Source organism: Lytechinus pictus, chromosome 2, assembly GCF_037042905.1.
Source record: "Lytechinus pictus isolate F3 Inbred chromosome 2, Lp3.0, whole genome shotgun sequence".
Classification (NCBI taxonomy): Eukaryota; Metazoa; Echinodermata; class Echinoidea; order Temnopleuroida; family Toxopneustidae; genus Lytechinus; species Lytechinus pictus.
In genome coordinates, this window is record NC_087246.1 from 7,537,235 (window position 1) to 7,547,975 (window position 10,741).

Genomic DNA, 10,741 nt, shown 5'->3' on the forward strand with positions numbered 1-10,741 from the left:
AAGCTATTTTTGACGTCAACATATATTGGAATAAATGGAAAGACATTTTTGTTTCAACCATTGAGGAAATAGCACCACTAAAGCATTTACGAGTACGTGAAAAGACTCTACCATGGATAACGCCAGATATAATAAAGTTAATGAGAAATCGAGATTGGTGCATCAAAAATTTTTAAAGGGAAAAAATCACAAGATCACGATGAAAGCCATACCTCGTGTATTTGGAAGAATTACAAAAAACTGCGTAATGATGTCAACATATTCATGGAAAAATCTAAAAGAAATTATTTCACTTCTAAAATTCATGATTCTGCCAATAATTTTTAACAAATGTGGAAATATCTAAAGGTCTTATTACCACAAAAAAATTACTTATTCCTAACATTTTTGAAATAGAAAATGTTTTCTGTCGTGATGACAAAATTATAAGTAACGCATTCAATGATTATTTCGTTGAATCTGTAAGATATCCTGAACTCCAGAGAGAAAGTGTTTCCACACTCAAATGCAATGAAACAGAAAATGTAAGAAAGCATGTTCCTCTTTATGAATTTGATTTTGACGAAGTTGAAGAAGATGTCATAGCTGATCTTTTATCGAAATTAGACACCAATAAATCAACTGGCATTGATGATATCAGTAGTTCACAACTAAAGTATGCTAAAACAGAAATAACCTCTCAAATAACAAAATTGATAAATGTGTCATTTAACGAGGGAGTTTATACAGATGAATGGAAAAGTTCTAAAATTTGTCCATTGTTTAAGAAAAGTGACATTAATTTGATATGCAATTATAGACCGATTGCAATTTTGCCTGTCGTAAGTAAACTGATAGAAAAGATTGTTCACAAGCAATTATATTCCTTTTAACCACACATAATATCTTAAGTAATTCGCAGTTCGGTTTTCGACCTGGTCTTTCGACCTCTGCAGCACTGGGTTCGCTTACAGATCAATGGTTACGCTTCATTGACATCGGGGAAATAATAGGTGCGTTTTACGTTGATCTTAAACGTGCGTTTGACACTGTCGATACTCAGGTAATGTTGGTCAAATTACGTCGTATTGGATGTTCAGATAAAATGGTTACGTGGTTTAATTCTTATTTCAATGATAGAACCCAAACAGTAGCTGTACGAGGCACTATCTCAGATGAGCAATCTGTTTCGCTAGGAGTACCGCAAGGGTCCGTCCTTGGGTCACTCCTTTTCTTAATATACATCGATGATTTGGTTCATGCTCTGAAACATTGTAGTATTACCATGTACGCAGATGACACCACATTATATGCTCACAGTACGTCTGCACATGATATTCAACATAAGCTTCAAGATAATATGAATTCCTTAAAAGAATGGTTAAACGTAAATAAATTAAAACTTAACACTGATAAAACAAAGTTCATGTTAATAGGGACACCGCAAAAGCTATCTAATTTTTCTATGGAAAATGTAATAATCAAATTTAATGGAGATGTTATAGAACGATGTACAACGATTAAATGTCTTGGAGTCATAATTGATCAACACCTAACTTGGTCATACCAAGTTGATAATGTATGTAAAAAAGTGTATGCCAGCCTAGGTATGTTACGAAGGGTTAGGCCTTATGTTGACCAAAATACCTTCAGGACTCTATACCTATGTCTAGTCCAATCACACCTTGATTATTGCTGTGAAATCTGGGGGTTGCGTTTCAATATGCACACAGATCGTATAATAAAACTTCAAAAAAGAGCGGCTAGATTAATCCTAAAATGTAATTTTTATACCCCCTCAAAAGAAATGTTTCGTGAACTCCAATGGCTCCCCTTCAACGATCGCGTTACCTATTTAAAGTGTATTTTTATGTATAGATGTATCAATGGTCTGTCATCGGAATTTTATCGTAATGTGTTTACAAATGCCAGTGATTCTCATTGTTTTAATACAAGATATGCAGCAAAAGATAATTTGATCACCCCCAAAACTCATACTGAAATTTTTAAACACTCTTTATTTTACTCAGCGATTTTACTTTGGAACAACATGCCATTGAATTTGAAACAGTCAAAATCTTTATCAATTTTTAAACAGAAACTTAAAATGCATCTTTTTAAATTCTAAGTTTTATTATTGCCTCTTGAATTTGAAATCAACTTTGTATGTCTATCTACCATATTTTATTCATATGTACTGCTTTGTGTGTAATTTTTGTCAATTAGTATAATGCTTTTAACGATGTCGTATGTTTGCTACTCTGGTTTCTGTTATAGTCAAGTTATTTAGAATATTTCTATGTATACTTCATATCTGCAATTTTTTTAAAGCCAATTTTGGAAAATAGTAAATAGTAAAAAATTTCATGCGGCGGCCAAAATAGATGCGCGCGAGGACGATCAATTACTTTCGTTTTTACTTGGCCTAATTACACAGGAAAATAAAGTTCAGTAGTTTATTACTTTTCAAACCTTGATATAGGTGCTAAGGAATATGTGATGATGACAAATCGATATATCTCCAGCGGTACATGGACAATGGTGAATGATATAATGTCGAACGATGCTGGAACAATTATAAGAATTTAACTTATGATAATTCTGAACTAAATTTTTGACTCAGACTAAACTTGATGAAGACTAAACTGGAATACATGTAAGACGCTCGGATAAAAAACTAGAATAAAGACAAAACTCTAAAAACTTGACTAAAATGCAGCTCGCTTATATACACTTTCTGGACATAGCATAGAGGCTGTTCTCACTACGTTCCTAAAACTAGTTTAGTGGAAACTAGTTTAACGCGTAGTGAGAATGGTCAAAGCGTTCGTGGAAGCGATCATCCAAACCAGTTTGGAAAACCACCTCGCGATGTAGATCGCTTTGCCTCGTTAAATAGTGCAGGATAGGCCCCATAGAAAATTGACCAAACCTTGTTTTTTTTATATATACAATATTTTTTATGGTTTCTTGTCAATTCGAGGGTGCTGATTACGAATCTGGATGATGCCACTCGTGTAACCTTGAGCAGTTTCCGCAAATTGGCAAATTCCAATATGGCCGCCAAAATATGCAAATTACCTATGAAAATCAGAAAACTGCCCGCACATTGGTTGTGAAATGCATGAAATTGTGTGGCAGGAGTGAAATAAAATCTTAAAAAATAATTTTTGACAAAATGTTAATTTTCCTGATATTCAAAATGGCCGCCATAGGCCATTGTATACACTATTGTGTACAATATGAAAAGGGAAAACTAATTTTCACAAAAATGAGCACTAAATTGTAAAAATCGCGATGTATGAACGAAGTAATATATGCAAATCATCATTACTAACGAGATATATCATTTATTATGTCATATATGGGAATATTGCTGTATTTTGATATCTAAAATAGCCGCCACTGGCCCAAAGAGTATTATGTACAAAGGCAATGGCCGGGGCAAAAAAAAATTGACAAGATTGAGCACTTAAATGCATATCATTAAGATTAACGAGTGGAATACTGACTAAAACATAATTGTTAATATGCCATTTATATGATAAATGCTGTATTTTGAAATTTAAAATGGCCGCCATGGCCCCTATATTGCTATCATGTAAAACTAATTTTCACACGAGTAAGAGACATAAAATGCATGTAATTGTGATCTAAGAGTAAAACATTGTCTGACAACATGTTTTATAGCAAGACATATCATTTATTTTGTCATGCATGAAATTAATACTGTATTATGAAATTCAAAATAGCCCCTATAGGTCCTAACAATATTATCTACAATGTGAATTGGGACATATTTGGAAGAATTTGGATTTGCTTGACTATGACATCCATAATTATAATCCTGTTGTATGAGTAAAACGTTATTTGAAAACGTTTTTTTTATTATTATCGCATTCCTAGGTGATTAATACTGTATTTTTTACATTCAAAATAACCTCTATAATAGTCTGGTCTGTTAGCGAAATTATGTGGACACGGTGGACAAAAGCGTGATTTTTTCTCCAGACCTTTGTTTATGTATAAGAATTAAGAATGGGGTATGCTCCAAAAAATCTGGCTACAGGAACAGTGAAAAAATGGGTGAAAATGTCCGAATTTATGAGTCTAGATTTGTCTGATATATAGACTAGCGCTAGTCCAAAACTCAATAGCAGTGCATTATTTTGCATTGGATTAGTTCTTGAATTCAGACCCTTTTTGAACAGATCTTCTGTTTGTCCTCGCATCTCAATGCACCAAATATCTGAAAGCAGATGCTAACCAGTGGCGTAACAGGCGGGGGGGCAGGGGGGGCAAGTTGCCCCCCCTGGCGGATTTCACCGGGAAAATAAAAGAAAAACGGGAAAAAGAAAAAAAGGAGGGAGAAAGAAAGGGAAAGGGGAAGGAAGGGGGAAGGAAAGGAGGAAAAGGAAAGGGAAAAGAAAACGAAGAAAAACTTTTTTTTTATGGAAAAGGAAGGAAAGAGGGAAAATGTACGAAAGAAGAACTGACATTTGAGAAAGAACAAATCATTCTGAAATAGGCCTATGTAATGCAATAGCACGGTGGGAAATGAATTAAAAGATGACAAAATGGCAACCAATAGCGGGAAACGAAGGTAGAGAGTAATTATATAGTCAAAAGCTAAATTGGAAAAGAAAAGGGACAAGGAAAAAAAATAATAACACGACCGGGCTGCCGATGATTGAAATTAAAGAGCGGGAATAAAGATGGACTGCATACAACATTGTGCTATAAGCTTGCTAAATTTTATGCAAATAAGCTACCGGGGCTTTGCCCCAGACCCTACGCAGTAGGGGCTCTTCATTCATAACCTTCAAATGGCTCTATAACGCCCCCGTTCACAATCAATCACTGGCATACAGGCGGGGGGGGGGGGTCTTGGTCCACACCCAAGAGAAAATAAAAGAAATTGTAGGAGACAACGTATATCATGAAATGAATGGAAACAATGAAATGCGTTATTTGCTGAATATAATGGAAAAAGCTATCACATAATTAGAATTTAATTTCAATTGGCAATTTTTTTTTCCAGCTCGCTTTGCATGCTGGCGACTTTTTTTTACAAATTTTCCCACATTGCTATGTTTTGTTCCTTAAAAATATTTGGTTCATTATGCAACCGGGTTGAATAAATGTGTTGTGTAAAAGCTATATTCTGTATATGACCGCGATTTGATTAAAATAGCGGCAATCTGCGAGGTTTAAATGGCTTTGATATCAAGAAGTTTCGGGGGCTCCGCCCGGACCCCAACCGCACAGCACTGCGTATGGAAGGGTTGGGCCATGGCCCCAAAAAGTTCTACAAACAAGAATTAAAAAAAAAAAGGAAAGAAAAGCAAAGGAAAAGTGTAGGATATGATTTTATTTACTGAATATAATGTAAAAAAAATAGCTCAAAGTTAGATTCTCATGAAAAGATGATTTTTTTTCTCGCTCGCTTCGCTCGCTCGGGACTTATATAAAGCAGCTTTTTAGCACATGTGCTATACCGCTCCCCTGTTTTTTTTTAATCTTCTTTTTTTACTCTTCACGCTAATGCCACAAAGAATCCTGTTCACAGTGGCGTATCGTACAGACCACAAAAAAGGAATCTAAAGAGAGAAAAATGATATTGTTTTCTGGATATCATGTCAAAATCTATCACAAAATTTGATTTTTGTATTAAAAAGGTCCAAATTTTTGCTCGCTCGCTTCGCTCGCTCGCAACTGTTTTTAAAGATAAATTCTGTCCGATACGCAATATCTGGCCTTCTCAAAATAGTCGCCTCATTACACCATTACGCCTGTTCATACCATGATATGACCGGGAAATTTTTGGCTCTTGCCCCCCCTGGCCACCGACCCCTGTTACGCCGCTGATGCTAACCAAGCCGAAGGGTGACTTTGGAGGGGGTTGAATGTTGGTGTGTATGTACATATTTTGGTCTCGGGGTAAAGATGTGCGATACATATTTTTTGCATGTGTTGGAAATTGTGTTGCCATGGTAACAGTGTATCATTGCAAAAAAAGGTAAAAATCTTGCTGTTAGAACTACTTCCTCTGTTTTCATCCGATTCTCATGAAATTTGGCACACACATTGGTCTTGAGGTGAAGCTGTCTAAGATACATTTTTGTGTGTCTTTCAGAAATCTTGTTGCCATGGTAACAACATATCATATGGTGAAAATTGGGAAAAAAACTTACAATTCAAACTGCTTCATCAGTTTTCAATCAATTGTCATGAAATTTGGCACACACATTGGTATTGAAGTAAAGATGTACAAGGCACTTTTTTGTGTGTGTTTCAGAAATTTTGCTGCCATGGTAACAACATATTATATGGCAAAATTTAGATTTTGAACCAAATTTCGTGAAATTTGGTCACACATTGGCCTTGGGGTATAGCTGAGCAAGAAACTTTTTTGCATTTGTCAGAGAGTGCATTGCCAGGGTAGCCACATATGATAGCCAGAAATGCAGGAATACTCATTGTGGATCAAACTACTTCCCCTGTTTTTAGTCAGCGCTCATAAAAGTTGGAAGAAATACTCATCTTGGGGTAAAGATTTATATTAAATTATAAATGTCTTCTGTGCATTAAAATGTTCACGCCAGAGTGTGGGGGTATTAATCACCTTCATTAATAATTCTAGGTTTTGGGGGAGGGGCGGGATTGGTCCTTAAAATCTGACATCAAAATAAAGAAGGTCAAAGGCGGTGGCCATTAGAAACATAAAAATGATAAACACTCTTAAAAACGCATCCCCTCAAGGCATAGGCTGGAGGTACACTGGGTGAATGTGAAACCTTCCGCTGAGGCAGAGGAGTTCCAACACTGGCAAGCAAAACGAAATGTGCACCCCTTCTACTTTCAACAGATGATTTTCCAAACCTTAGTTCCACCTCCCCAAGATGTTCCCCCCTCCCCATACCACTTGTAGTTCTACCTCCCCATGCTCAAACCAGTCTATACCTTTGCCCCTCAGGGGTCTTTGTATTTTTAAAGCTAGACATTACTCTTCTTTTTTTGTGCGGGGGGGGGGGGGGGTCTTTAGAAAATGACCTCATAAAAGTTAAAGGATTATGACTAGGAACTTATTATAATCCACCCCCCGGAAAAATAGGGGGCTGACTATTTTTTAGCAGAAAATGCCCCCCCCCTAAAAGGTAAGAAGAGTCCTTTGCACTTCAGACCATTTATTTGAAGTTTAATGTATTCTGATTTGATAAAAAAATGTTTACAATAACCAATTAACCATTGTTTACTTATATTCTCCTACTCAGTCTTTTATTCATATTCATATTCCGTTCCTACTCTTTTTTTAACTTTCAAATCCCTGTTGATTTTGAGCTTCACCATACCATCTCCTTCTGTTTCCTCTCTCTCTCCAAGTATATTTTTCTGACATATTTTGAAGTGTCCCTTTAATCATGCAACTAATTATAGAAATATAAGTATATACAAAAATCTCTGCACTTGTTTTAGAAATTCACTTGCAAATCCATGACTCAATAACATACCATATCAAAAATAAACATATGTGCACAAGAGATTTTAGCCTTATATTTTCTTTCACTTCATTTTTCCAGTATATTTCTGTCACAGCTCCTGCTTTATACATCCTACATCTCCCATTGTCAAAAATGAATATGTTTCAGTAGCAAAATTGTTGGATGCAAACTCTGTCATAAAAACAAGTGCAAATAATTTTCCATTGGAGTAAAGACAAACTTTTAAGGGATATGACTACAATATGATTATATGTAGATAAACTTTTATTTCTCTACATATAATTATATTCTAGTCATATCCCTTTCAGATGGTGGTAACCGCAGGAATATGAAAACTCAGTGATAAAACTAACATTTTTACAGATGATTTTCGGAAAATAACTACATCCATTTTTGTCAAGCAACAGTTATTCCATTCTGAATGCTGCAACCTTGTTAATATGAATTTGAATTTGATGTACCTTTACCAAAATATAATATCATGACGGTCATTTCTTCAAAACTAGACATTGAATATTGCTAATAGTATCGACAGAGTGTAGCCAAAAATGATTATGAAGGAAAAAATGTCATGGTATTATATTTCGGTGTAGGTGTAAGCATTCAGAATGGAATAATTGTTGCTAGATAATAATGAATTAAAATAGCAAAGAAAAATGTACTGAGAAAGGGAGGCAAAGAGGGGGGGAGAGGAAACAAAACAAGAAGGTATATGGTAAAGCTCAAGAGTGCAAAAGGTGATGAAAGACAGAGTAGGAACTGAAATGAACAAAGACTGAGTAGAAGAAGATAAATAAACCATTGATTAATTGGACACCAGAAACAATTTTTTTAAAGTAGATGTTTTAGGCTTTAAATTGATATGCTGAAATGTAAAGGATTTTTCACCCCCCCTTTTTTTTTTGGGGGGGGGGTTAAGTTCCTAGTCGTAATAATTTTCTTTTACTCTTTTATGTGGCAATTTTCTAAAGTCGCCCCCCCAAAAAAAAAAAATGGAAGGGGTGTTTTTTTAAGAGTGTTTAAGTTCCTAATAGTCATGGACTTTAACCTTCTATATTTTTATGTTGTCAGCTTTTAAGAACCTTCTCTGCCCCCCTCCCAATTGAAGGTGATTAATACCCTGCACTATTATATGACGTTATAAAGGGGAATCCAACCCAAATAAACACTTGTTTTTAGAGGAAAATTAAAAATCAGACAAGTTTTTGTGTCAATGTTTGAACAATATCGGACAAACCATAAGAAAGTTGTGAATATAAAAAAGTTGTAAACATTGGTAATCACTATACCCATGAAGACTTCAAATTGACCGCATATATGATGTCATAGTGATGTAAGGCAATGACCACTCTTCCATGTACTGGAATAATTAATTGGCTAAAAAAATTTTTTTAATGTTTTACTTCAAATTATATATTTCTTTCATGAGGACATAAAACATTATACTACCGGGTTTATATTACGGCCCCAATGGAATAGGAATTTAGGAGACTGAACCAAAAATCCTAATAATTAAGTACAAGTCTTATGGTAAAGTTTTCCTTGCGGCTTCATCCCTTGTCATAATTTACTTACCCAGTTGCCAATTTGAATTCTACATACGAGTAGCCTTAGGGATCTTAATTTTAAAGCAGCCATAAATTTATTTTGCTTGTCCGATTTCTTTCAAACTTTCACCATTATTATTTTTCTCCTTTTCCATGCACATAACATAATGACCAAGGCTGGATTCCCTTTTAACACTGAATATGAATCTTTACCCAAAATGAATATTTGTGTCAACTTTTATCAGCATAGGCTGAGAACTGAGAAGTAGATTGATCCACAATGAGTTTTCCCCATATTTCTGGCTATATGTGGTTACCAAGGCAATGTACTCTCTGACAAATGCAAAAAAAAAATTCTTGCACATCTTTACCTCAAGGCCAATGTGTGAGCCATAATTATTTCATGAGAATTGGTGCAAAACTGATGAAATAGTTCAAATTGCCAGGTTTTTACCTAAATTTTGCCATATAATACGTTGTTTCCATGGCAACACAATTTCTGAAGCACACACAAAAGTGCCTTGTACATCTTTACTTCAATACCAATGTGTGTGCCAAATTTCATGACAATTGATTGAAAACTGATGAAGCAGTTTGAATTGTAAGTTTTTTTCCCAATTTTCACCATATGATATGTTGCTACCATGGCAACAAGATTTCTGAAAGACACACAAAAATGTATCTTAGACAGCTTCACCTCAAGACCAATGTGTGTGCCAAATTTCATGAGAATCGGATGAAAACAGAGGAAGTAGTTCTAACAGCAAGATTTTTACCTTTTTTTGCAATGATACACTGTTACCATGGCAACACAATTTCCAACACATGCAAAAAATATGTATCGCACATCTTTACCCCGAGACCAAAATATGTACATACACACCAACATTCAACCCCCTCCAAAGTCACCCTTCGGCTTGGTTAGCATCTGCTTTCAGATATTTGGTGCATTGAGATGCGAGGACAAACAGAAGATCTGTTCAAAAAGGGTCTGAATTCAAGAACTAATCCAATGCAAAGTAATGCACTGCTATTGAGTTTTGCACTAGCGCTAGTCTATATATCAGACAAATCTAGACTCATAAATTCGGACATTTTCACCCATTTTTTCACTGTTCCTGTAGCCAGATTTTTTGGAGCATACCCCATTCTTAATTCTTATACATAAACAAAGGTCTGGAGAAAAAATCATGCTTTTGTCCACCGTGTCCACAAGTAGGGCATTTTTGACGCTAACAGACCGGACTATAAGCCCTAACTAGATTATGTAACATGTGAACAGGGAAACTAATTTTCACAAGAGTGAGAATCATAAAATGCATATAACTGTGATGTACGAGTAAAGATACTGTCTTAAACATTATTTCTATCTATATACATCACATAATGGTCGTGGTTACGGTGGAGGTAATAAATGTAAATGTTGTATTTTGAAATCCAAAATGGCTGCCATAGGTCATAAAAGTATTATGTACGTTGTAACATGGGACATATAATTTTGACAGAATTCGGCTTTGCTTGACTCTAAATATTACATATAATTGTGATATAAGGGTGAATTATTGTCTAAAGTAATGGTTTCTAACGAAATATATCATAATGTTGTGTAATTAAGGTGATAAATGCTGCATTTTCTAAATTGAAAATGGCCACCATAGGCACTTATCGTATAATATACAATTTGGATGGAGACAAATAATGTTCACAAAAGGG